This window comes from Macaca mulatta, chromosome 10 (genome assembly GCF_049350105.2).
Source record: "Macaca mulatta isolate MMU2019108-1 chromosome 10, T2T-MMU8v2.0, whole genome shotgun sequence".
Lineage (NCBI taxonomy): Eukaryota > Metazoa > Chordata > Mammalia > Primates > Cercopithecidae > Macaca > Macaca mulatta.
In genome coordinates this window covers 70,643,514-70,671,415 of record NC_133415.1, presented here as the reverse complement: position 1 = coordinate 70,671,415, position 27,902 = coordinate 70,643,514, and the positions used below count along the sequence as shown (strand labels likewise).

At 39.7% G+C, this 27,902-nt stretch overlaps 1 protein-coding gene across 6 annotated transcripts in view; it reads right to left on the bottom strand.

Annotated features, from left to right (window-relative positions):
• TASP1 (taspase 1) overlaps positions 1-27,902 on the bottom strand; it is a 400,343-nt gene that overhangs the window by 112,330 nt on the left and 260,111 nt on the right. The gene's annotated exons all lie outside the window — the stretch shown is intronic.

Sequence of the window (27,902 nt, the reverse complement as noted above, 5' to 3'; positions counted from 1 at the left end):
TATGCTGCTTCCTGTTATGTTGCCAGATTCACATGTAAGCTAAGGCAGCCCTAGAGGAATATTTCCCTCCCTTTATTCTTATTCCCTAGTACAGTTCTGGACCCACAGCCAATCAAGTGCATCATAGAAGAGCCGGCAACTCTGACGTGCAAAACGCCTATGTCCTGCCACCCCCAGCATGCTGGTATTTTTGACAGTCCGCAATTAGAGCAGTACGGTTAACTTCAGCCTATCATTTGTGTGGGTTAAGCTGTTTGAAAAATCCTTGAGGGATCAGCCAGTGGTAGGAGGACCATTTTCCTATAAACAAATGATGGAACCTCGATGTCTGGAAGATACTAGCTGTGGTTTGGTTCCTGGGGCCTTTTGAGGGGATGGAAACGTCAGCTCCCTTCTTCCTTGGCTCCCCGGGCTGTCTCACAGCTGGGACTGATGCTCTCCATTCCAGCATCTGAAGACCCTCAGGAGGCCTCTGGAGCACAGAGATGTCTGGATCCAGTTTCATTTTATCACTGCTAGTGCTAAAGGTGTAACATTTATCCCCAAGTGACTATAAAAAATAACTCTTCAAGGGAGTTCTTGGGTATGAAGTTAATATAAACTCTTCAGAATAGCTGGAAAAGTTTATTTTGATTTTAGCATAATGTTTCACAAGAACTGAGTCACCAAAACCACTCTTCCCATAAGTCCATTTCACTGGGAGATTATTTATACAAAAATCCTTAATACTGGGGGCATGGGAGGGAAAGTATACAGATAATCTAAAAGGAGTTTAATTCAGGAAGAAACAAATCAAAAAAAGAAGAGGAGCAGTATATCCAGTTTTGTTTTACGTGATTTGAAATTTTATCTGATCTCTCAGTAGATTGTTACCAAAATCCTGATATTAGAAAGAAGGCTCTATCCATTCATATATAACATGACAGTCTATGTAGAAATTTGCAAGAAATCTACAAAAAAGCACCAGAATTAATACATGAGTTTATCAAGGTCATGGGATACAAGATCAACATTTACAAATCAATCATATGTCTATACATTAGTAATCAACAACTGGAAATCAAAATTTCAAAAAATAATACAGTTTAAAAATTACATAGTCTGGACATGGTGGCTCACACCTGTAATCCCAGCACTTTCAGAGGCAAAGGCAGGAAGATCTCTTGAACCCAGGAGTTTGAGACCTGACTGGGCAACATAGGGAGACGCTGTCTCTATAAGAAATTTAAACATTAGCCAGGTATGGTGGCATGCACCTATAGTTCCAGCTACTCAGGAGGCACAGCCCAGGAGGCTGAGGCTGCAGTGAGCCGTAATGGTGCCTCTGCACTTCAGCCTGGGAGACAGAGCAAAGTCCTGTCTCAAACAAAAACAAAAACAAAAATAAACACAAGACGTAATTATGTATACAGTTTAAAATATATGCAGAATCTGTATGATAAAAATTACAAAAGACTAATGAAAGCAAAGAAGAGCTAAGTAAATGGAGAGATATACTGCATCCATGGACTGGAAGACTCAACAATATTAAGGTGTTAATTTTCCCACAAGGTGATTTAAGGATTTAACTAAATTTCAATCACCATCCCAGTTAACAATCTTTGGCACATATAGTAACACTGACTCTGACTCTAAAATTTATGTGGAAAAGTAAGAAACTTAAAAGAGGTGAAAAATGTTGAAAAAAATAAACTTGAAGAAATCACATTATACAATTTTAAGACTTACTTTAAAGCAATAATAATGAGAACCATCAAAATTTAAAACATATGCTCTATGAAAAAGAATGAAAGACAAGCTACAGACTGAGAGAAATATTTGCAAATCACATATCCGACAACTTATTATCATAATATATAAAGAACTCTCAAAAAATTCAATAGTACATAAACGAAAAGACTTTTAGATTTATATATATATATATATATACACACACACACATACACATATACATTTTTAGAGACAGAATCTTACTCTGTCTGTTACCCAGAATGAGTGCAGTGGTGTGATCATAGCTCACTACAGCCTCGAAGTGCTAGGCACATGAGATTCTCCTGCCTTAGCCTCCCAAGCAGCTGAGACTATAGGACTATAGGCGCATACCACCACATCCAGCTAATTTTTTTTATTTTTTTGCAGAGATGAGGTTTCACTGTGTTACCCAGGCTGATCTTGAACTCCTGAGCTCAAGTAATCCTCGTACCTTGGTCTCCAAAATTGAAAAAGAAAAACCTAATTTTTAAATTTTTAAAACCTAAATTTTAAGAGTTGAACAGGCACCTCTCCAAAGAAGATATAAGGATGGCAAATAAACATATGAAAAGAAGCTAAACATCATTACCTATTAAGGAATAGCAAACTAAGTCCACAATAAGATACCACCAGAGACACACATTAGAATGGCTTTAAAAAATTGACACCACCAAGTTTTGACAAACATGCAGAGCTTCTGGAACTCGCATGCATTGCCAGTGGGGATGCAAAATAGTATAGCCAGTCTGGAAAACTAGTTGGAACTTTCTTAATTAATTAAACATCTACTTACCGTATGACCTCAAAACCCCATCCCTGGATATTTATCCTAAAGAAATGAAAGCCTATCCTCACACAGACACTTGGTCATGAATGTTTTAGCATCTTTATTAATAAATTTCCAAAACTGGGAAAAACCAACACATCCTTCAGTGAGTGAATTTGGAATACTATTCAGCAATAAAGATGGTCCAAAAAACAAATTGGACAGATCTTAAAGGCATTTGCTGCATAAAAGAAGCCAGTCTCAAATAGTTACATATTATATTATTCCATTTATACAACGTTCTTGAAAAGGTAAAACTATAGGAACTAAGAATAGATTAGTGGTTGCTTGGGGTGAGGAGAGAATTTGCCTCTAAAGGAGTAGCATTGTGGAATCTAGGGGGCTGTTGGAACTGTCTGTACCATAATTGTGGTAGTGGTTACTTACATCTATACTTGTAGCATACTGTATACACATGAAAATGTCAATTTTGCTCTATATAAATGGAAACTTTTTCATATTTAAAAGTAAGCTTTGTGTCACCATAGAACAGTGCTATTTAATAGAACATTTGATGATGAAAATGTTCCATATTTTGTATCCAGTTCTGTAGCCACTAGTCTCATATAACTAGTAAGCACTTGAAATCTAGCAAGCATGACAGGAGAACTGAATTTTTCATTTTATTTAATTTTGCTGAATTTAACTGTAAGTAGCCACATATAGTGACTAGCTATTCTATTGGGCAGTGCACCCACAGAAGACTGAAATTTCTATATTGTGTTCCAGAGCCTATCCAACTTATGCTGATGCAGAAAACAGGAATATCTAGAATAATGAGAAATCAAAAATTCATTACATGTATGCTTATTAAGAATGCACAGGCCGGGTGCGGTGGCTCAAGCCTGTAATCCCAGTACTTTGGGAGGCCGAGGCGGGTGGATCACGAAGTCAGGAGATCGAGACCATCCTGGCTAACATGGTGAAACCCCGTCTCTACTAAAAATACAAAAAAGTAGCCGGGCGTGGTGGCGGGCGCCTGTAGTCCCAGCTACTCGGAGGCTGAGGCAGGAGAATGGCGTAAACCCGGGAGGCGGAGCTTGCAGTGAGCCGAGATTGGGCCACTGCACTCCAGCCTGGGTGACACAGCGAGACTCCGTCTCAAAAAAAAAAAAAAAAAAAAAAGAATGCACTAACTTTTAGGCTGGGCGCAGTGGCTCATGCCTGTAATCTCAGCACTCTGGGAGGCCAAGGCAGGCGGATCACTTGAGGTCAGGAGTTCAACACCAGCCTGGACAACATGGCAAAATCCTGTCTCTACAAAAAATACAAAAATTAGCCAGGCATGGTGGAGCATGCCTGTAATCCCAGCTACTTGGGAGTTGGCGGCATGAGAATCGTTTGAACCCCAGAGGCAGAGGTAGCAGTGAGCCAAGAATGCACCACTGAACTCCAGCCTGGGTGACAGAGCGAGACTGTCTCAAAAAAAAAAAACACACACACACACATTAACTTTTAGATTTTATAGCAGATGTTGCTTGCAGATTAAAGTTTTCTGAAATTTGGGCTCAAGTAAATTTATATTCTTCAGCATATTACATTCAATGAAGTGATGGGCCTGTGTGCCGGAGCAGTCAGAAGACACACCACTAGCCTGTTGGGTGGCAGTAGAACCCAGTCTATTTAATTGTCATAAGAAATTCAAAAGCAAACCATGGCATGTTGACTTTAGCTTGGGTCAACTGTAACAAGTAACCATGCTGTCTCTCAGACATTGCAGAACCATTGAACCAGTGTATTAAGATAATACACAAGGAGATACAGGATTCTTTACAATCCGGTCCTGATCACATCTCACCACTCTCTATATCTACGGAGGAATTTGTAATTTCTCCATCATGCACCTCTGTTGCTTGCTTTGGCTGTCAATTCCACATGGAATTCCTTTTCTACTCTCTTTTAATGTGATAAAAGATGCCTTCCCTGGGGCGGGCAAGGTGGTTCACAACTGTAATCCCAGTGCTTTGGGAGGCCATGATGGGAGGATTGCTTGAGGCCAGAAGTTCAAGACCAACCTGAGCAACATAGCAAGAAGCTGTCTATACAAAAAAAATTAAAATATTAGCCAGGCATACTGGGCACCTGTAGTCCCAACTACTCAGGAGGTTGAGGCAGGAGGATTTCTTGAGCCCATGGGCTCAAGGCTGCAGTAAGCTATGATGGCACTACTATACTCCAGCCTAAGTTACATATTAGGTGACAGAGCAAGGTTTTGTCTCAAAAACAAACAAACAAACAAACAAAATGCCTTCCCTGTCTCTGTTGCAATGTTCCCAAGCATCTGAGTATCTCCCAGTCATTTGAGTATCTTCATGATCTTGTGCCTTGTCTCCATCCTTCCTATACTCTTACTCACCTTCATACTTTTAATTTGGCTCACCTTCATTTACTTAGTTTGTTCTAAGCAATACTATCTGTGACATCATGGGTTTCACAAGCTAGTTATATCTTTGCTAACATACATTAAGTAAATATATATATGTATAAGGAAAGCTATTTAGCCATTCATGCCCTAACATAAACTCACAGTTTATGTGTGCCAGTGTGGCACACATTCATCAGCTTGGTAAAAACTTCCATAGTTATCTGGAGTGGGTGATCCGCCCCCTACTGCTCCAGGAAGTGGGTGATCCACCCCCTACTGCTGCAGCAATAAGGCATAAGTCCTGTTCAGGGCATTGGAGGACTGTTTGTTGGTTAAATCAACTGCCCAGGCTCTGACACTTGAAAGTCCTCAGAGCATCTGGCCCACTGCCTGATTCTACTGGGAAGCTCCCTTACATATAAAGCTTTCAATCCTGTTTTAAGTACTTCATTATAAATGGTAACAGAGAGCCAAAGACTACCAGACATTTGGGGAATGCCTCCCACATAAAAGACAAAAACTAAAATAAAGAAAGAGGAAACAAAGAAATATGAAAGACACAGAAATCATGTGAGGATCAGAAGAAAACTTCAAAATATCTCACAAAACTTAATATCCTTAGATTTAAATGAGAATGTGTTGCATCTATTAGACAAGAACAGAGTACTGTGAAAATAATGAATTAGGTAATGAGAAAAAAACTCATCAATTTTTAAAAGGATAGCTAATTTTTTTAAATCAGTAGAAAGCTTGGAAAATAAAGTAGATGAAAGCTCCCAGAAAGCAGAACAAATAGCAATTTTTTAAGAAAGAGTGATGAGAGTCTTGGAGAAATAATCTAAAAGATTCAAGATCCAAATAATAGTTATTCCAGAGACGTAGAGAAAAGAAAGAGAAGGAAATTATCAAATAAATAATTAAAGAAAAATTCCATGTTGAAGAACATGTCTTGAGATCAAAACAGTCCACCAAGTGACCAGCACTCTGAGACTCAATGAAGTAAAGAGAAGATCCTAAACACTACCCCACAGAAAGAGAAATGTCACTACAAAGGATTGGAAATGAGATTTTCATTGCACTAGTCACAGCAACCTGTGCTAGAAGACAATGAAACAATTGAGTTTTAACCAGAAATCTACAAACAGACAAATTACAAATAATTGTGAGGGGAAGAATAAAGACATTTCCAGACACATTCTTAAACCAAAAAATAATTGCCTCTCATGTGATCTTTCTTAGAAAACCATTAAAGAACGTAATCCTACAAAAGGAAAAAGCATGCCAAGTGAAGGATGTGGAAATCCAGAAATAGAGATCACAAGGTGATGGTGAAGAAATATTTCAGGATGTCAACTGCGCAGCAGCCCTAAAGACTGCATCAAAACAGGATGATGGAGGGATCTGGTAGGGAGGTCTTCAGAGAAAAAACAAACGGAACAAATAAATTATATGTTTGAGCTTTTGGAACAGCTGTCAGTGGGCATTGGCAGATCTAATGGATAAAATTAAGGTGAGACTCAAAAACTGCAACTGAAAAACAACAACGAAATAAAACGTTGTATGAGAAAGAGAATCACAGTTCCCTACTTGGTTCTAAAGTAAACCATGTTTATCAATCATAATAATATGAAGAATGACAATTCATTTAGCTCAAAATTGTGATGCTATGTTAGGAGAATAGAGGGAAAGGAAAAGGGCAACGGGCGTATGGAGGTATTATGGTCTTAACAGAGCAGGAAGTTAGCTCATAGGGTCTAAAATGGACAAATCCAGAAAGAATATAAGCAAACAATTTTGAGCAGTAAGACTTGAGCATAGGAAGGGGTAAGGACCTTGCTACTATGGGGCATTTATTTAATGTTTAAATTATATCCACATATGTCATTAAAAAAAAAAAACTTTTAAAATGAGAGAGAGAAATTATGGTTCCTGGGATGTAGATCAGAGAGCAAAGATTTACTTGCTGAGAGGACTCATAAATTGCAGCAAAACCATCTTTCTAAAGGCTCCTTTCTGCAACACTACCTCCAGATGATAGGACATTACACAAGGGAAGAGAGGGAAAATCATGCCCAAGCTCCACCCTCTCTTTTGGGAAATTCTTGGCTCAGCTCACAATACTAAATCTTTGTTCCATGGTGTTTTAGGACTGCACCCTTTGAAGGTGAGATGTTTATTTTCCATGGCTAGAAAGTTTCCTACATCCCTACCCACTACACATGTGACTGAGGAATTGCACAAGCTTCGGCGTGCTTTCTCCAACACTGGTATGTCAAGCCCTGGCTGCAAATTATGTGTAATGTGATGGCAATGTTGGCTTTGGAGTACTCCATGGACTGGCTCTGTCTTCCATTTCAGCCAGGTGAATGGTTCACTATATATCTATATATCTAGGGATCTGATGGTGGGGAAATGACAACTTAATTTAACTGCACTTAACTGCCACTGTGTAATTCTTTTTGCTCTCCCAAGCCCCTAGTCCTGTATTATCTTGGTCAAGGAGATCCCCCAGTTCCAAAGAGTCCTATGGAGATTTCACAGGACTCCTCATATTGGCCAAAAAATAGCTATGTTGATACCATGTGCAAACTGTCTTGTAACTCAACTACTGTTGCTTCCTAAATGGTGACAGCTCATTACAGTCATCTGCTATTATACTAAAACGCCGTTGGGATTTCATCTCACTTTTTATTCCCATTGGATATTTGGCAGGAGAGCTAAGGTTTTGTCTAGTAAAGCAATCTTAATAAAAAAATAGAGAAAGGACAAAAAGAGAGAAGCATCACAATTCCATATCTTGATTTGAGGATGTGCCATTGAGATGTTAATATCTTACATAATAAGAGGTTTTACGGCTTTAAAACAAGAGTTGTGAATGCAGCATCTGGTATCCCAGTCAGGTCTACAGTTTTCCCAGATTTCACAATGAACAATAGGAGCAATTGTAAAGCACAGTCTCTTCATTCAGCATGGAAATGTCAGAGAAGTAATCTACCTTTCTATACGCAGTTTTAGGGCACTGGGTTTTGGAATTGAGGAGCTGCCTGCAGCCCAGCCTTGTAATTTACCTATCAAAACTAAGCCTAGCTCAACATGACTTTACTGTTTGTTCCAGAAAATTCTCGCCCAGTAAATAACTTAAATGTTGGCCCCAAAAGCTTCCGGAAAATCTATTTTTTCAAACAATGAGCTACTCAATCAGCCTCCTTTCTCAGGCCAACAGATTGCTCCATGGAGCAGACCTTCTTGCTTATCAAAGCATGAGATGCTCTAGAACACTTAACTTTTCTGTGTCCTTCAGGCCCAAGCTATTAAATCATGGACTTTGCCCAGATGAAATCCCCACATTGAAAGGCCTGCCTTAAACCACTCAAAACCAGATATGACACTCTATCCATATCTGCCCTTGACCTCTTCCTTCTACAATACCACCAAGAGTCTGTCAAAGTGCTGCTCTCCCTCATGGAAGTAAGTAATAAACCCAGCTTGGATTGATCAATGAGGTACTTTGGTGGTCTTTTGTAGAGTTGGCAGTTGACAAACACATGCAGATTTTCACCCTTGTTTGTAGAGTCACAACTGTTAGCTTGGCAGTCTTGCTCTGTTAGCCCCTTTTCCAGTTCTTTCAATTGTTTACTCTTTCATTCAAATGTTTATTGAATTCTACTGTGAGCCAGGGGATATAAGAAGCTTGGTTCCTCATTCCATGGATTAGGGAAGGAAGACACAAATCAACAAATCATATAAATATAGATGATAATAAATTGTGCTAAATGCTATAAAGGAAGAGTGTGAGATGGCAGAAAAACAATTAATAGGCTTACAAAGACCTGCAAAGGATTAGACCATTGGGGCTGAGATAGGAAGAATAAGTAATCTCCAGAGAAGTCTAAGGAAGAAGGAAGACCTATTCCAACCCAAAGGAACAACCCTCCCTCCCCACAACTAGGTTACTAATTGATTAGCATGCTCTTCAATTCCTTTATCTTCAGGATCAGATAACTATTCTGTTGCTTCTGGCTACTTGTTTTTCACAAAAATGAAAAAGACAAATGTGCTTCAAATAACTGAAGAGAGAAGACAACAAATCCATGTTTTCTCACTGTTAAACTCCCTTTTTTCTGAGGTTCTTTAAATCCCTGGTAAGAAGGAGTCATGATAAAAATGGAAGATTAATCACTCGGCAAAAAAGTCTGGAGAGTGCTTATAGTCTTATATAAATGTAAAATACCATACAGCCCAGAATTTTCTTTCCTAGATATCTACCAAAGAGAAATGAAAATATATACCCACACAAAGACTTACACATAAATATCTGCAGCCCTGCTATTCTTACTAGCCCCAATCTGAAAACAACCCAGTGCTCAACAGTAGAATGGATTAACTGTGGTATATTCATTCAATGCAATACTATACAGCAAAGAAAATTAATGATCTACTACTACATGGAACAACATGGATGCATCTCGCAAACACAATAAAAAAGTCAGACTAGAATGAATACATACTGCACAATTCTGTTTATATGAAATTCTAGAAAAAGTGAAAACATCAGCGGTTACCTAGAATTAGAAGTAAAGGGAGATTGACTGCAAAGGGTGTGAAATAGCAAGAAATATATACATAGAGAGAGAGCTCCTAAAACCTGTATAACTTTCTGAGAGATAGGGGTAGGATGCTAAGAGAATCTTTTGTTCTAATATTTGGTCTCTGTCCTGGTTCCTGAGACAGAAACCCTAATACCCTTTTAGATTAGGGTGATCTAGGGGAATCTTTTGTTCTAATATTTGGTCTTTGACCCCAGATCCTAACATACTGCTCTTTAGACCTTTGTGATCCTGAGTGATAGGAGTAGCTGGCACAGAGCTCCCAAATCTCTTGAAATTTTCTGGGTGATAGAAGCATCTCTTGTTCCAATGAAACAACTCTTGTTGGGCTCCAAAATTGAGGTTGGTCACCAGAAAGACCAAATCATGATTATAAGCTTGGAACTTTCAGCTCCACCCACATTCTTTGGAGAAGAAAGAGGGGCTGGAAATGGAGTTAATAATCAATCATGCATACATGATGAAGTCACCATAAAAATCCCCAAACACAACTTCCAGTGGGGTCAACTCATTCATGTGCTAGGAGTGTGGTGCACCCTAACTCCACAAGGATGGAAGCTCCTGTGCTCAGTGATCTTTGCCCTGTATAGCTCTTCATCTGACTGTTCATCTGTAGTTTTTGTTATACCCTTTATCAATAAACCAATAAACATAAGTAAAGTGCTTTCCTGAGTTCTGTGACTCTAGCAACTTAATCGAAACAAAAGAAGGAGTCATGAAAACCCCCAATGTTTTCTGGCCAATTGGTCAGAAGTCTAAGTGACAACCTACTACTGTATTTACAATTTGCAATTATCATCAGAAGTCAGGGTTGGAGAAGCGTTTTATGGGACTGAGCCTTCAACCCGTGGGATCTGATCTAGCTCTAGCTCTAGGTAACAGTGTGAGAATCAAGTTAAATTACAGGACACCTAGTTAATGTTCAATGCAGAATTGCTTGTTAGTGGCGGTGCAGGGAGGGGGAACCCACACATATCTGATGACAGAAGTGTTGCATTGAGTAGTGTGTGTGAGTGGAAAGAAACAGTTTTGGGTTTTCCTCGGAAATGAGCATTAAGGAATTTTTGGGTTAATGGACATGTCTCCAGCCCACCAGAATCCACCAGAAAACTACTTATGCACTTTATCAAGAATGATAATTTCTTCCTATGAGATTTGTATATAATAACTCACAAAAAAGGTTTAATCCCAGATAAGGTTTGGGATATTTTTTCTTCCAAATATACACGCACTACAAAAGAGGGATTTTTAAAAATTTTAAATGTTATCTATTGTGATTATTTCTCAGTGATGGGGTTGTAAAGGAATTTTATTTTCTTCCTTGCCTGCAGATTAACATTTTTCTGGTATATCGATGCACTGCTTTTGTAGTTCTAATAATAAGAAGAAAAGTTTTTACCTTCATTTAAATAAATAATTCCCATTTTGCATTATAAAATGTTTGATGATGAGAAATGAAGTAAGAAATATGAATGTGTTGGTGTGGGAGCCTGTGGAAGGCAGGACCATGTCATCTCAACTGTCCTGAGCTGAGGAGTGAATTGCTCCTCAGGAAGCAATTCACTTCAGGAAGGAAGGGGAGGTAACTCCTTAGGGAAGGAAAGGTGTGGAGAGCCAGAGACCAATGGCCCCATGGCCATGGGAGGAGTGGCAGAGGCTGATTAGGTCCTGTCAGTTCTCCCCACATCTTTTGTCCCCATAGTGACCAAAGACAGACAGATAGTCAAGGTCCACCTGATATATAGCAGCCTTCTGTGTGTGCCTGCCTGTAGGCCTAAGATAGCTGGACTGAAGCTAAGTCTACATATCTGACCCCCGAGACGGGTCAATTTGGTATCTCCCCTGACACACCTGTGTGACCTAGGGGTAGTTTGCTGTTCATTAGATTGCTGTACCTACTGCATCTCCCAAGACCAAATTAGAATGCCCCTTTCTAAGTAAGTGTATTCATCATGTCTTGGCCCCACAGCAGGTTTCTGTGCATGTGCACTAGAACTTTCTCCTGTTTGCCACTCTGGCTACAGCCACGAATATGCTCCATTAAACTATTTTGTTTTTCTGAGCCAAGTTGAAATGGTTGCATGCCTAAATATTATGAGTGAGCAAGTGAAAAGATGGATTTTGACTGATAAGTTTCAGAACAAACAGATCTTTATCTGGGCAACAACCTATACGTGATTTCAAATTCAAGTTTCTTATTTTCGTAACTTTTCATATTCAGCTTGGATCTTTTATACTTATCTATTTGTTCTTTACTCATTTGATAAATATTTGTTGATCACCTACTCTGTGCCAGGAATTATCCTAGACATTAGGAATTGAGTAATGAATGAGACAGGTTTGGTCTCTAGATTCACAGAGCTTATACTCTAATGTAAAAGATGGACAATGAGCACGCAAATAAAGATAATAATTTGAGAGAGTTGTGAGTGCCATAATAAAAAGTAAAACAGGATAATGAAATAGAGAGTAATTGGAATGTACGCTGAGTATATTTTAGCTTGATGTGTTATCAAAGGCCTGTCAGAGGTGGTGATAGTTGAGCATAGGCCTGAATGATTGAAAGGAAAGGAGAGCATCAGGACAGGCAGAGGGAGTGACAGGTGTGAAAACTCGAATGCAGGAACAAGCTTGGTGTGTTGAGGGGGCCCAGGAAAGGCCGTGGTGGCAAGGGGAGAGTCGATGAAAAAGAGAGAGAAGAGCTGGGTTTGAAGAGGCACAGGGCCCCAGGCCATGGAAGGCCTTGTAGGGTGTGGTAAGAAGTTTTGGGTTTATTTCAATTGAACGGAAAACCATCAGAAAGTATTAAGTAGAGGAGAGATGTGATAATTTGTGTGTCTTACAAAGTCTGGCTGTGGGGAGGAGAACTGCCTGGGGACAGGAAAGGAATGGAGGCAGGGAGTCTAGTTAGAAGGCAGAAGACAGACAACACAAGATGGTAGCTTGAACTGGAATGGTAGTGGAAGGGATATCGAGGAAGACAGAAATTCAGGATATGTTTGCAGAGATGAGGAAAAGACGGGATTCAAAGACAATATTTAGATTTTTTAGCTGAGCAACTGGGCAAGCAAGAACAACATCAGCTGAAATGGTGAATTCTGGGGAGAAAATAGATTGTGGACAGAAGGGAAATAGAAGCCTAGGAATATATTTTGGACATATTTGGAAATGCTTTATTAGGTGTCACAGTAGAGATGTCAAGTAGGTAATCTGGAGTTTGGATGCACTTCAGGCTGGATATTTGGGAGGCATGATATTTAATAAAGCCATAAGATTTGATAAGATCATTTATGAAGAAAAGAGGGCTGAGAACCAAGCCCTGAGACCACCAATGTTCAGAGGTCAGGAAGAGAACAGAAACCATCAAAGGATACTAAAAAGGAGAAACCAGGGAGGGATGAGGACACTCGAAGAATGAAGTGTCTAAGAACTCAAGTGAAGAAAGCCTATAATTCTAAACCTTCCACTGCTTCCTACTTACTTCTAATTTCCTTTTATCTATAAACAATCCTGCAAGCAGTGTTTGCACTATTTCAGCCCAACAACATACCACATCCAGACCTACTGAAAAGACATTTACTGTGATTAAGTCTTTGGACCATAGCCCAACATCCTCCTAGCCACCTACGTGGTTGATTTTTCTTTCTCCTGCCCAGGGAAAGGTCAGCCAAACACAAGTCCCCTGCATAATGTGACACAGGTCTTCTTCATTTTGCCCAGAGTTGACTTCCCTGTACTAAGAAAATGTGCATTTAATAGATATACTCTCTCCAACAAAAGATGGGATCCAGAGAACATTCTTATAGTTGCATACCAAAAAGCATTTCCCCTTTCCTTGTAGAGTCTACACTTCTCTTGGTACCAAGAGGGTTTTGCCTTATTTGACTATACACACACACACACACACACACACACACACACACTCACAAACTAACTTGGGTCAGGAATTAAAAACTTTGAGCAGGAATCGGTTTCAGGAGTGGAAGTACCAAATGCTACCACCATCCAGCTCTTGCTAAGCCTTGGGCATTATAGCTAATCATTTAGTAACACTGAAAGACTCCCTTTATGGAGGCTTCCCCATCATCAATGAACTCATTTTATATAAATATTTAGCCAGGCAATAAACTGGACAGCCTATATTACTCAACATCAGCCTCAAAAGACCCTCCCGATTTTATATATACAGCATCTTGGTAGAGTAATACATTTTACACGCATGACATGGTTAGCGATAAATACACCAGGGTAGGTCAAACCCTGTTTGGTTCTCTGCTTTTAACTGTCTTCGGCTTTGTGTGTTTCTTTAATCAGTTGGATGATTTAGATAAACAACATGTATTAGTCTTTGTAAGTATAACATGCCTTGAACTTTTTCCAGATATTCATTCCCATTCATCATCATAATAGGTGCTCCCCCTTGGCCATCATTAAGATTAGAAACGTCCTTGAACCATTTAATGATATTCCACAAGACTGGACAGACTTTTCATGCCTTGATGAATTGCGATCACTCAGCTTAGACCAATGAAATTGGATATCCTTTAATGTGCCTGATGACTTTAAGGAGTTTAGGGAAAGCAGTGCTCCAGCCTCAAAATGGTTTCACAGAATAAAGATCCATTTGGGGAAAGATGCATGACTTATGTAAAAATTGATGAATGCGTTAGATCTAATCTAATAGCTAACTGCAATGAGTATTATTTATTTGTTCATATTGCTAAATATGGTTTTATCTACAAGTGACTATTTATTAGAGCATTCATTAGAATCCTTAATGAAGGTATGAACTGATTTTTTTAAAGTCCAAGTTAGAATGCAGAAGGAAGATTCCTCCAAGTAAATTGACTTTTAACTGTTCACACCACAGATGAAGAGAAAAAAATGAAAAACTTAAAAACAAGGCTGGGCCAGGATATGTTCCAGCTACCCTGGAGCTAAGAAAAACTAGTTGCTTCTATTTTATGGGGTCTTGCATCTCCAAATGGCCACTGTGGGAATGATTGACCCCCAAAATTTTGTGATACATAAGCAAGCAGACTTGACAATTTGTGCCATAAATATCTTTAATACTTTCACAAATATTTTGATTCCATAGGCTCTGAAACCATTGACATTCCCATGGTGTGGAGCTGCCTATTATATTGGCATATTTAAATCATCTTTGAGTTTCTTCCTAAACCATGGTTTGAGACCACAGGATTAAGAACAGAAACTCCCAGCTGTATAGTAGAGAGCACTGTGCTTGGAGTCAAAAGATCAGCATTCAAGTCCTGGTGCTTTCATAGGCAATTTAATTAAATTACTCACAGAAGCATCAGTTTCTTCTTTTATTCATCAATTATTTATTGAGCATCTGTACTTTTCTGGGCAGTATTCTTGGGATAGATGAGAGAACAAAAGAGAATACAGGGATTACACTCCACTGTTGGTCTTGTTTGATATAACTTCCTTCCTTCCAGAATTGTTGTATGGGTCAAATGAGACATCAAAAATAAAACTACTTTATAAAGCGCTTTGGGGGAATTTATACACTAACTCCTGGGAGCCATGAGTTGAGGGCTGCTCCAGGGAGTGTCACTTCTGTCCTGTCACAGGCAGAGCAGTCTTCTGCATTTTGGAGAGAACCCTGAGGTAGGCACAGATGCAGATAGTGGTGGTTGGAAATTAGCTGATCCACACTGGAAACAGTGGGGACCAGGGGATATGAAAGGGAACTGTCGTGAGTGATGCAGACATGAAAAGATAAACTCATTTTTGTCATTACTCTGCTGGTTAGATGGTGCCTGCCTGTCCCCTTCCCCAACCCCTGTACCCTAATACGTACCAGCCACCTGCAGGATGGCTTGCAATACATTAGTAACTCTTCTCATGAATCAGCTGGACCTGAAATACTCTAGACTTGAGTTTCTCAAACTGGAGTTTGTGGCTCCTGTGGGTCTATGGATGTAGCCTCCAGAACCATTAATTCAATGACAATATTACAATTTTTAAAATTTTCATTTTGATGACAAACTAAAATAAGTTAATACAGATATACTCAGGGTGACCTTGTAACTCGTCGTAATAGGCAATTTCATTTTCTGCATTTGTATTTGAGGTTGTAGCAATGATGATGCCAAATGAACATTTCAGGTAGATGGAAAAGAAAAAAGTGGAAAAACCGAGTGATGATCAATAATGTACGTTTAAGGGCCAGGCGTGGTGGCTCAAGCCTGCAATCCCAGCACCTTGGGAGGCTAAGGCAGGTGGATCACTTGAGGTCAGGAGTTCGAGACCAGCCTGGCCAACATGGTGAACCCTTGTCTCTACCAAAAATACAAAAACTAGCTGGGCGTGGTGGCATGCGCCTGTAATTCCAGCTAGTCAGGAGGCTGAGGCAGAAGAATCGCTTGAACCCAGGAGGTGGAGGTTGCAGTGAGCCAAGATTGTGCCATTGCACTCCAGCCCATACAACAGAGCAAGACCCTGTCTCAAAAATAAATAAATAATGTATGTTTAAATGTATGTTGAACATTTTGAAAGCCTATGTGGGCTTATCTTTATGTTCATGTTCTGAGCAGAGATGGTGCATGGATCACATCTATGTATATATCAAACTTGGTTGGCAATAAATGTAGTAGTCAACTCCCAATAATTTTTCATGAAATGGCTGTGTCACAGTGTCCCAGGGTGTTTATTAAGTGGATTGGCTGAGAAAAAATAACGGGTAGGTAGTTTAAAACAAATGTATTGTCCAAAAGGAAATGCAATGTCAATCATAATGTTGACAACTCGGATGATGGCTATCAAGTTTAAAATCAACAGGACCAAGTCAACTAATGAAATACTGTTTCCAAATAAATGCTTCTATAATAAAAGCAGTCCTTCTGCTTCTGGAAAGATGAAGTGCAGGCATTTTCCCTATTCCCTCCACTAAATGTAGCTAAAACACTGGGCATTATGTATAAAACAAATATGAGTAGAGTTGGAAAGGTGAAGATAAAAAGGTGGACTAATTAGGGACTGTGGGACCTGAGGAACAGTATGGTGGTGAGTTCTATTTTCATTTTGCCTCATCTATCCCATCAAATACTACTCATACTGATAACCAGGAGGGTTGCAACATGAATGGCAAAAGACAATCAACAGATGCCAACACAAAGATAAGAGAATTATTTGACAAGGATTTCAAAGCAGCCATTATAAAAATTCTTCAACAAGCAAGTTTGAACATGCTTGAAACAAATGGAATATATTAAATCTCAGCAAAGAAATATAAGATATGAAGAAAAAATACATGGAAATTACAGAGCTAAAAACACAATAACCCAAATTAAATTATATAATAATTAAATGTAAAACAAAACATAGTGTAATTTATTATATCATTATTAACATGAACTTTATTGGTGTGGAATCTTACATTCACTTAGAAATCGACTTAGATGTATAATTGTACAAGAGCTATATGCATAAAAAGCTTATACCTTTCTATGTACGTTTTGAAGTGGCATTATTTTAAAATAATTTATGTCAATATTAAGGAAACTGAAAATTTTTTTCTCTTACAAGGGTTTCTCATTCAAACAAACATTTTAAAATGACATTTATAATGTATTATGAGCTAAATTATGTTCCCCCAAAATCCATGTTGATGTCCTAAGCCCTGGGGCCTCAGAATGTGACTTTATTTGAAGATACAGCCTTTACAAAAAAAGTAATTAAGGTAAAATGAGGTCATTAGAGTGGACCCTAATCCATTATGACTGACGTCCTTATAAGAAGAGATTAGGACAGAATTCACCAGCGTAACCATCTAGTACTAGGCTCTCTTCCTAGGAGGTTTTTTTATTACTGCTTTAATATCAGTACTTGTTATAGGTCTATTTAGATTTTCTATTTCTTTTTAAGTCCGTTTTGGTAGTTGGTGTTTTCTCTAAGAATTTGTCAATTTCATCTAAGTTGTCTGATTTTTTGGTATACAGTTATCCATGCCATTTCCTTTATATTCTTTTCATTTCTGTAAGGTCAAGCAGTATCATCCCCTCTTCTATTTCTGATTTTAGCCATTTGAGTCTTCTCTCTTTTCTCTTGGTCACTCTAGCTAACAGTTTGTCAGTTTCATTGATCTTTTTGACAAACCAACTTTTGGGTTCATTTTCTCTATTGTTTTTTGATTCTTTATTTCATTAACTCCCTCTCTAATCCTTATTTCCTCCTTCTACTTGCTTTGAGCTTAGTTTGCTCTTCTTTCTCCATTGTCTTAAGGTAGAATGTTTGGTTGTTGATATGGGATCTTTCTTCTTTTTTAGTGTAGGCATTTAAACTCCCCTGTAAGCACTGCTTTCACTGCACCCCCTAAGTTTTGTCTTTGTTTTCATTCATCTCAAAATATTTTCTTATTTTCCTCTGCTTTTATCTTAGACCTGTTGGTTATTTAGTAGTGTGCTGTTAAATTTTCACGTTTGTGAATTTCCCAAATCTTTCTGTTGCTAATTTTTAATTTTATTCTATTGTGATCAGAGGACATATATTGTATGATTTCAATCCTTTTAAACGTATTAAGGCTTGTCGTATAGCCTAACATACAGTCTATTCTGGTGAATGTGCCATGTGCACTTGAGAAGAATGTTTATTCTGTTGTTGTTGGGCTCTATTGATGTCTGTTAGGTCTGCTTTGTGTACAGTGTTGTTCAAGTCTTATATTTCCTTGTTGATTTATGTCTCATTATTCTATCCAATATTTAAAGTGAAATATTTAAGTCTCTGACTGTTACTGTTGAATTGTCTGTTTTTCCCCTCGATCATGTCAGCTGTGTATTTTGGGATTCTGCTGTCAGGTGCATATATGTTTATAATATTTACAAATTCCTAATGAATTGATCCTTTTATCATTATATTGTATGCCCTTTTTATCTCTAGTAATATATTTTGTTTTAAAATCTATTTTGTCTGGCATTAGTTTAGCCATTACAACTTTCATGTGATTACTGTCTGCATGATATATCTTCTTCCATCTTTATACATTCAACTAATTTACATATTTGAATATAAAGTATATCTTCTGTAGAGAGCATGGAATTGCATCTTGTTTCTCAGTCACGTCTGATACCCTCGCAGCTTTTGACTGGATTTGCTTAATCCACTCACATCTGTGATGGTTAATTTTATGTGTCAACTTGGAGGGTGCTTTAATATGAAATTAGCATTTAAATCAGTGAACACTGAGTAAAGCAGATTGCCCTGTTCTGTGGGTGCCTCATTCAGTGAACTGACAACCTGAATGAATAAAAAGACTGGTCTCCCTAAGCAAGAGGGAATTCTCCAGCAGATCACCTTCAGACGTCATCGGCACTAATCGGCTTTCCTGGGTCTCTGGCTGCTAATCTTCAGACTAGAACTGTATCCAGGGCTCTCCTGAGTCTCAAGTCTGCTGGCTCACTCTACAGATTTTTATTTGCTAGCTTTTATATTCACTTGAGCCGAATCCTTATTTTATATATATTTATATTTAATAAAAATTATATATATAAATATATATATAAAAAATATAAATATATATATTTATATATATATTTATATATATAAAAAACTTATTTTATAAAACTATATAATGTTATATAGGTAGACACACATATAATTTTATATATATATATGTATGTATGTATGTATATGCTATTGGTTCTTTTTTTCTGGAGAACCCTAATACCTAATGTTACTATTGATATAGTTAGATTTATATTGCCATTTAATTGTTTTCTATATGTCTCATGTCTATTTGGTTCCTCTGTTCCTACTTTACTGCTTTATTTTGCATTGTCAGTATCTCTAGTGTAACATTTTAATTTTATTAATGGTTTTTTAAAACTTATTTAGTTTGTATTTTCTCAGTGGCTGCTCTAGGGCTTACCATATACATCAGAATTCATCAGCATTTACTTCAGATTTATACTAACTTAATTCCATCAAGAAACAGAAACGTTACTCCTATATAGCTCTATTACCCATTCTTCCTTTCTGTGCTATCATCGTCACACGTATTACATCTATAGATGCCACAAACCTAATAATACATCATTGTAATTATTACTTAATGTAATTTTTGTCTATTAAAGAAAGTGAGATAAAGAAGAGTAAGTATATACTTGTAGCATGTTATATGTACTTTCTTATTTATCATTTCTAGCTCTCTTTATTTGTTTCCATGTGTTCAAGTTATAATTTGTTTCCATGTGTTCAAGTATCATTTCCTCACTCCAGTAAAACTCTGCTTCCACCCATCTCCTTTATGTGGTTGTTGTCAAGTATATTACATTTCCATCTATTATAGCCCAACAATACAATGATACATGTAGTATTTTATACACTTGCTTTATAAAATTAATTAAGAGAAGAAAGGAAAATATATATATTGTCGTTCATAATTGCAATTATCAGTGCTCTTTGTGGACTCCATTTCCATCTGGGTTTACTTGCTTTCAGCCTCACAATTTCCTTTAGTATTTATGGTAAGGCAGGTCTGATAGCAGCAAATTCTTTCAGGTTTTTTTTTTTTTTTCTGGATATGTCTTGATTTTTTTCTTCATTTTTGAAAGACAGTCTTTTAGGATATAAAATTCTTGGTTGATTGCTGTTTATTTCAGCACTTTGAATATGTTGCTCCATTGCCTTCTGACTGCCATGATTTCTTACACAAAGTCAGTTGTTCATTTTATTGGGGTTCCCTTATTAATGACATTTTCCTCTTGCTGCTTTCAAAATGTTCTGCTTGTCTTTGAACTTCAGTATCTTTTCTATGATGTGTTAAATAGACAATAATGGATCTCTTTGTGCTTCCTACTTGAGTTTACTGAGCTTCCTGAGTGTGTTTTCCAGCAAATTTGGGGAGTTTTCAGTTGCTCTTTCTTCAAATACTTTTTCCTCTCCTTTCTCTTTCTTTTCTTCTTCTAGTACTTTCATTATGCATATGTTAGTTTATTTACAGGTGTTCCACAGTTCCTTGAGACTCTTTATTCTTCATTTTATTTTCTCACTGTTCTCCAGATTGTATAATCCCTATCAATCTATCAAATTTGCTTATTCTTTATTCTGGCAGTAAAAAATTTCCTGTTGAGCCTCTTCAGTAATTTTTTTTTAGTTCAGTTGTACTTTTTGACACCAGAATTACCATTTGGTTCTATTTTTATGTCTATCTCTTTATTGATATTCTATATTTGATGAGATATTGTCTTCATAGTGTACTTCTTTAAGCATTTTAAAAAATTCTTTGAGCGTATTTTAATGGCTAAACTCTTTATAAAATCTGACATTTGGTCCCTCTCTGAGGAAGTTTCTGTTGACTGCTTTGTGTGTGTGAGCATGCATGTGTGTGTGTGAGAAAGACAGACAGAGGTATGTCAGAGAGACCGAGTCACTGTACCTGTTTCTTTTGCTGTCTTGTAATTTTTTTAGAAGTGGACATTTTAGGTAACATTTTGTAGCAACTCTGATTACTACTTCCTCTCTTCCCTTTCTGGGTCTTATTTTTATTGTTGTTTCCTTGCTCATTTGCTTTGTGACTTAGCTAGGCTATTTTGATAAAGCCTGCCTTTCTTTCAGAGATGCCCTGCCCAGAGAGGAGGAATCTAGAGACAGTTTAGCCACAGCGGCTTTGCGGAGCTGTGTTGGACTCTGCCCGGTTGGAACTTCCCGGTGGCTTTGTTTACACCATGCGGGGAAAACCGCCTACTCAAGCCTCAGCAATGGTGGATGCCCCTCCCCACTCCAAGCTCAAGCATCCCAGGTCGACTTCAGACTGCTCTGCTGGCAGCGAGAATTTCAAGCCAGTGGGTCTTAGCTTGCTGGGCTCCATGGGGGTGGGATCCACTGAGCAAGACCACTTGGCTCCCTGACTTCAACCCCTTTTCCAGGGGAGTGAATGGTTCTCTCTCGCTGGTGTTCCAGGCACCACTGGGGTGTGAAAAAAAACTCCTGCAGCTAGCTCGGTGTCTGCCCAAATGGCCGCCCAGTTTTGTGCTTGAAACCCAGGGCCCTTGTGGTGTAGGCATCCAAAGGAATCTCCTGGTCTGCGGGTTGCAAAGACTGTGGGAAAAGCATAGTATCTGGGCCAGAATGCACTACCCCCTCACGGCACAGTCCCTCAAGGCTTCCCTTGGCTAGGGAAGGGAGTTCTCCGACACTTTGCGCTTCCCAGGTAAGGCAACGTGCCACCCTGCTTCTGCTCGCCTTCCATGGGCCGCACCCACTGTCTAACCAGTCCCAATGAGATGAGCCGGGTACCTCAGATGGAAATGCGGAAATCACCCGCCTTCTGTGTTGATCTCACTGGGAGCTGCAGACTGGAGCTGTTCCTATTTGGCCATCTTGAGAAGTCTGTTAAGGATAGTTTTAAGGTTTATTCTGATGCCACAGGACTCTTCTTAGATTACTCTTTTTCGCTTCTTTCTGGTGAACTAGCTAGCATATTGTTTAGCTTGTTGTTCTTAATACCAGGAGCACCCTTATGCTTGCACTTCACACTGTTTTAGATAAATTCCGTTTCTTTGGAGAAAGCATCAGGGCTCTTTTCTTATAGTCTGCCTCTCCCTCAGCAAACTCTCTAAGCCATTAATCTGGGAGCTGGGCAGGGCAGTAGCCTCTGGTCTTCTTTGTTTGCCCATCCCAGAATGAAATCTCTGATTTATACATGTTGGGGGCAAGGGTGATTGGGACCTCAGTTTTCTTGGGAAAAGAAACTTCTTTCCTGGGGTAGAGTCTCTGTCTATGAATAAGTGATGGCTACAGGAAAGTAGCCTCCAACCTCTCAGATGCGGACACCAGGATCCAGCCTCTTCGACTTGGAGCTGGGGGGGATGAGAAATGCCGGCAGTCTGCTCCTCCTGGTGAGATACAGTAGGACTTGGTTGGGAGCTGAAAGGAGAGGCAGCGCCAGTCTTCTTGGCCACACTCAACCTGAGTGAATCTTCTATCAATATGAGCTGGAAGTTGTGGGGCGGGGAGTGGGTCATAGCCTACATGCCACAAACTAGCTGTTTTTAGCCAGTTTCAGTAGTTTTTTCTTGAATACATATTTCTTAATCTGTTTTATGCTCTTAGAACATTTTCCAAAGACTCTGGGAAGTGGGAGTCTGTGGAGCTTCTCGTGCTGTCACCCCAGACGTAGAACATCCTCAAACTATCTTCTAAAAGTTTGTTTTGGCCAGGCGCAGTGGCTCACACCTGTAATCCTAGCACTTTGGGAGGCCAAGGTGGGAGGATTGCTTGAGCCTAGGAGTTCAAGACCAACATGGGCAACATGGCAAGACCCTGTCTCTACAAAATATAAAAAATTATCTGGGTGTCATGGTGTACACCTGTAGTCCCAGCTAGTTGGGAGGCTGATGTGGGAGGATTGCTCAAACCTGGGAAGTTGAGGCTGTGGTGAGCCGTGATCGTGCCACTGTGCTCCAGCCTGGGCAACAGAAGGAGAACTTGTCTCAAAAATAAATAATAAATAAATGTTTTGTCTTTTATATTTAGATTTACAGTTTACCTGTAATTTATTTCGGTGTATGGCATGAGATATAATTCACATTTTTTCACTTGTATATCTGCTTGCTCCAGGAACATTTAAAAATACACTTTTCCTACTGCTTTGCTATGCCATAATTGTTGAAAATTAAGTGTCCATATATTTGTGGAAAGTGAAAAGTGACAGAAAAATAAAGCAAAAAAGGAATGTAAAGTGCTGGAGGCGGTGTGGTTAGGAGGGTGCTCAGGGACGATCTTGCCAAGAAGGTAACATTCCAGCAGAGCTGAAGGAGATGAGGGAAGAGCAAGCCATGTGAAGCCATCTGGAAAGTGCTTGCCAAGCAGGGGGTACAAACATGTGCAATGCTTCTGAGATGGAAGGGTGTGTGGGCTGCTCAAAGAACAGCAAGGAGGCCAGAGAACTAGTATGGGGTCAGAGAACAAGAAGGTTCAGATCCTAGGGCCTTGTAGGAACTCTGGGACAAGGTGTACTGGAAGGTTTTGATCAGACAGTTGCCATGATCTTACTCCTTTGGGTTGCCATTGCACAGGTGACTGTCAGGACAAGAGTGGAAGCAGCGACGCCAGTGCAGAACCTATTGTAATAACTCAGGTAAAAGACAATCTGATTGTAGCAGTGGAGGTGGTAAGGAGCAGTTAGATTCAGCATACACTTTAAAGGAAAGCCAACAGGATTTGTGAATGGATTGGTTGTGGAATCAGAAGGAAAGTAAAAATTCAAGGATGTCAGGTGGCGGCTCCCAATGAATCTAGCCTCTGCTACAAATGTCCTTAGGCTGTCCCTCCCTCTTGAATCTGGGCTGAACCAGGTGATTTAATGTAAGCAATAAATGTGGCAAAAGTGATGCTGGGCCATTATGCTGGGTCATCTGTAGAAGAACTACAGGTTTAGGTCTTCTACAGACCTAAACCTGTAGAAGGCCTGGTAGTTTCTGCTTTTCTGCTCCTGGGAAGCTTGAGCTCCCTTGTCTTTTGGGGACATGGTGTGGAAAGATGCTGTAGAGAGGCTCTGAGCCTGCATGGAGTAAGAAGGACACTCAGCTATCCAGCATCCCAGCTCGGCCTATCCCGTAGCTCACCTTCCAGCTAAATGCAGCACACTAGTGACTACCAGCAAGAGCAGCAGAAAAACCACTAAGTTATGTCAAGCTCAATTTGCAGAATTGTGGGTAAATAAAACAGTTGTTGTTTAAGCCACTAAGGCTTGGGGTGATTTGTTGTTCAGCCATAGAACATGAAACAGATGACCCCTAGAGTTTTGGCCTGAGTGCCCAGAAGGATGGAGCTACCATTTACCAGATGGGAAAGACTGCTAGTTAACAGGTGTGGGGGAAGAACCTGGGTGGAAATAATAAAATCTTACTACCTGTACATGGAAAAGAACACGTTTTTCTTCATATATTAGAAGATGTCCTCTACCTCGTAAGCATTACTGGATTTTCCAAGGCCAGGAAAGATCATTTTAGGAGTAACTCTTTGGATCTCCATCACAATAGCGACAGTAGAGGTTAAAGGAATTGTTTTGAATTTTTTTCTTTCAGGCTTCTGACACTCTGTGGACAATCAAAGAAATCCCCATGGCAATTCCAGGCAAAGAAACTCCCACCCACAAAGTTTTTCTGGCATTGCCACTGTGGTTTCAGGGCTTCAGCAACTGCACCATGTAAAGGAGAAACCACTGAACTCACTTTCCCTCCCAGCTTTCCACAACTGGTCATCATGAACCACCTTGGGCTTGGCTGATGGTCATCTGGAAGCTGAGTGTGCCGCCTTGGAGGGAAGCCCTTGCCAGTTTTAGATTTAATCCTTCCTGTGGCCAAACACTTTAGAGACAGAAGCATAGGGGGAAAACAAAGATTGCCTGGTCAATTTGGTCAGCCTGTGAGTTTCTGATCATAGACATCTGGCCAATACCTTGCAGACTTGAATGCAAATTAAGTGCTGGGGAAGGGTGGTGTGTTCCTTAAGAATTCTGAAGGCCCCAGAACAAATATTAATGTGATATTATTAACTTTATGTTTCCAAACTCCCATTCACTCCCACTATAGCCCACTACATTTACCTACTCATACCTCTTTCCCCTGGTTAATCAGCTTCTGGGAAAGGTTTAGGATAAAGGAAGACAAAGTAATCATATACATTAATCATAAACACAGGGTTTCATTGCTGCTGGGCTCAGCCTTGTCTTGGGCCAGTGTTCCTGCGACATGGAGTGGCTTCCACCTCTGCTCCCTCTGAAGGTCCTCCACCAGCCACTGCAACCTCAAGGTGAACAGGAAGTCTGGGCTTTGCAGCCAGAAGGGACTCCAGTGTTGAGCGTTTATAGGATTTATGTCAGAACAAACCTGATGTGCCTTACTTAAACATTCAGTTTTAAGAAAAATTTTGGAAGACATTTAAAAAAATTTACCATGAAATTATGTTATGAGGCCAGGCGCGGTGGCTCAAGCCTGTAATCCCAGCACTTTGGGAGGCCGAGGCGGGCAGATCACGAGGTCAGGAGATCGAGACCATCCTGGCTAACACGGTGAAACCCCGTCTCTACTAAAAATACAAAAAATTAGCCGGGCGTGGTGGTGCGCGCCTGTAGTCCCAGCTACTTGGAGGCTGAGGCAGGAGAATGGCGTGAACCCGGGAGGCGGAGCTTGCAGTGAGCCGAGATCGTGCCACTGCACTCCAGCCTGGGCGACAGAGCGAGACTCCGTCTCAAAGTCTAAAAAAAAAAAAAAAAATTACCACTCTCAAATGTGGCAGAAAACTGGGAATTGTGCAAAAAAGGCTTTTGAGTAGCGTCGAGAGATGTCCTCATATCCATAAACCAAAATTCATTCACTTTGCTCACAGACAAGCCCCTCAGACTAGCATCTAGGACTTATTTATACACACTTTGTAAAAATTTCTAACAGATATTGATATCCAAATTCAATTTCACATTAATTTTCTATCTTTCCAACTACTATTTTAGGTTCAGGGTGTAGGTGTGCAGGTTTGTTACATGGGTAGAGTGTTGTGGGGGTTTGGTTTACAGATAATTTTATCACCCAGTTAATCAGCATAGGACCTGATAGGTGGTTTTTCAATTCTTACCCTCTTCTCACCCTCCACCCTCAAGTAGGCCTTGGTGTCGATTGTTCCCTTCTTTGAGTCCACGTGAACTCAGTGTTTAGTTTAGCTCCCACTTATAAGTGAGAATATGCAGTATTTGATTCTCTGCTTAGGATAATGGCCTCCAGCTCCATTCATGTTGCCACAGAGGACATGATTTCATTCTTTTTTTTTTTTTGGAGATGGAGTTTCACTCAGTCACCTAGGCTGGAGTGCAATGGCATGATCTTGGCTCACTGCAACCTCTGCCTCCCAGGTTCAAGTGATTCTCTTGCCTCAACCTCCCAATTAGCTGGGATTATAGGCACCCACCACCACACTCAGCTTAATTTTTGTATTTTTTAGTAGAGATGGGGTTTCACCATGTTGGCCAGGCTGGTCTCAAACTCCTGACCTCAGGTGATCCGCCCGCCTTGGCCTCCCAAAGTGCTGGGATTACAGGCATGGGCCAACGTACCCAGCCGATTTCGTTCTTTTTTATGGTTGTGTAGTACTCCATGGTGTATATGTACCGCATTTTCTTTATCTAGTTCACTGCTGATGGACATCTAGGTTGATTCCATATCTTTGCTATTGTGAATAGTGCTGCAATGAACATACGCATGTATTGTCTTTACAGCAGAATGACTTACATTTCTTTAGGTATATACCTAGTAACGGGATTGTTGGGTTGAATGGTAGTTCCATTTTAAGTTCTTTGAGAAATCTCCAGGCTGCTTTCCACAGTGGCTGACATAATTTACATCACCACCAGCAGAGTATAAGTGTTTTCCTTTCTCCACATCAAGTTCACATTCAGAAGCGGTAATTAGAAGGTAAGAAAGGGCCTGCCATAGGCAGACATACTGAAGGCAGAGAAAGCAGTGGCAGAGCTGACAAGACAGCCCAATCAGCACAGGCACTCCAGGTGCCTTAAGCAAAACCACATGCTCTTGCCTCCTCACCAAGCCCTGGAGATGCCCCTGTTTCCAAACCCAGAGCTAGGTCAGTGACCACCTTGAGGAATCCAGACTAGGCTTAATTGTACTCAAGAGAACCAGATATCCAGCACTCAGACCTTACAAAGAAATCAAATATAGGCCCATAGTTAAAAGTATCCATGTTAAAAGTGGGCAACTTAATACACAGCTTCAGGTTCTTGGTGACATAAGCCAGACTAGAGAATGAGGTTATTTCCCTATCTGTTTCTACCTTTTCTACTCTAGTGTGAAATGAAGTTTGACTTTACATCTCTCAGTATTCTCTGGTTCCAGTAGCTGATCTTTAATATCTGATCTGATAAGGAAGGAACTTATATTACCTGTTACATTTTTGCCTCCATGATTCTGAATATCACTATGTTCCCCCTCTTGGCTTCACAATATTCCTTTAAAAAAGTTTAGAAAATTGGAGAGTAAAGTCTTGACAAACTGTTCTTGGAGAGGCTGTACTCTTTTATACTGGCCAGTTTTTAAACTCTTAATAAAAGGGGTCCTTAACAAGCTCAGACTTTTAAATATAAATGGAGAAAAGGCAAAAGGAGATGAAAGAAGTGGCATTCCTGGTGAAATTGGTCAGACGATTTTCAGACTCCAAAGTGTCCTGATAGTTTTATGTGATCCAATCCAGTTCCTGAAAAATCTCTGCCAACAGGTAACAGGTCTTTGAAAGCTTTTGAAGCCAAAGGCTCCCCACCAGCCAGCCCATCTCTCACTAAGTTCTCAGCCTGATTAAGAATGAGAAACAGATACCATGG